Raw genomic sequence first — 1,243 nt, 5'->3', positions numbered from 1 at the left:
ATGGAAGACAGAATTAATGAGATTGAAGACAAATATCTGAATACTTCTTTGGAAAGGGATCAATCAGAAAAAAAGATCAAAACAAAATGAATAAAGCCTAAGGTTCATGTGGGATACCATCAAAAGGAATAACTTTTGTGTCATTAGAATTCCAGAACAAGAAGAGAAAGAGAAAACCACTGAGAAAATTGTCCATGATTTGTTGGAGGAGAACTTCCCTGATATGATGAAAGTTGAGAATATATCCACTCAGGAAATCCATCGAACCCCAAATAGGATAAACCCCAAAAGAAAATCACCAAGAAACCCCAGGAGTTGGATCCAAGTCAATGGCAGTGAGTTTGTTTTTTGGTTCTCATCAATAAAAAAATAAGTATCTTTTGAGACTTCCAGTAAGATGGTGGAATAGGTAGACAAGCTACAGGAACCTTCTTCAACAAAGGAAAGAGAAATCAATTTCCAAAGATACAAAAGACAATCCTGGAGGGCCGAGCTTTGAAAGGAATCATGCAGAAGTGGATAAGCGTGCAACTAGTGAAAGAACAGGCATGCAAACAGGACCTAAAAAAGGCCCTCCTATCCAAAGAGAGCAGGGACATACAGGAGGCTGACAATGGGAAAGGAGACAGGTGGTGAGTGTATAAGTGCTATCAACTAGTGAACAGAGGAGCACAGTATCCTAGTTACTGAGATAACAAACAAAGAAAACAAAAATCTTGGGAAAATCATGTCAACATACAATCACCAATTCAATATAAACACAAAAACATCACAATATCTTGGAAACAACAGAGCATCACAGTCCACACAAAAAAGCAAGATAAAGCAGGAGAAACAAGGGACCAGGATACAGAACCAGAACACATCCCTGACAAAGAAGCAGCATTGGAACTCCCTGATAAGGAAATCAAAAGAATTATATTTAGGTACGTTCAATGGATTGAGAGACACACCAAGAAAACACAGAAAAAATTCAGAAAAACACAGAGAAAACCCAAGAACAATTTCCAAAGACAATACAAGAACAAAATGACAAAATAAATGAAAAATTAGAAAAGATACAAAATCTACTGGTAGAAATCCAGAAAATTAATACTAAATTTTCAGAAATAGATAACACATTTAACAGGCAAAGAGTAGAATTGAATTAATGGAAGACAGAATTAGTTCATTAGATTGAAGACAAGTACCTCAATACTTCTTTGGAAAGGGATCAATCAGGAAAAAAAAAAAAAAAAAGATG

This window comes from Orycteropus afer, unplaced genomic scaffold (genome assembly GCF_000298275.1).
Source record: "Orycteropus afer afer isolate SDZICR_OR568_19922 unplaced genomic scaffold, OryAfe1.0 scaffold01011, whole genome shotgun sequence".
NCBI lineage: Eukaryota > Metazoa > Chordata > Mammalia > Tubulidentata > Orycteropodidae > Orycteropus > Orycteropus afer.
The sequence above is the reverse complement of the archived record's forward strand: the minus strand, read 5'-3'. Positions refer to the sequence as shown.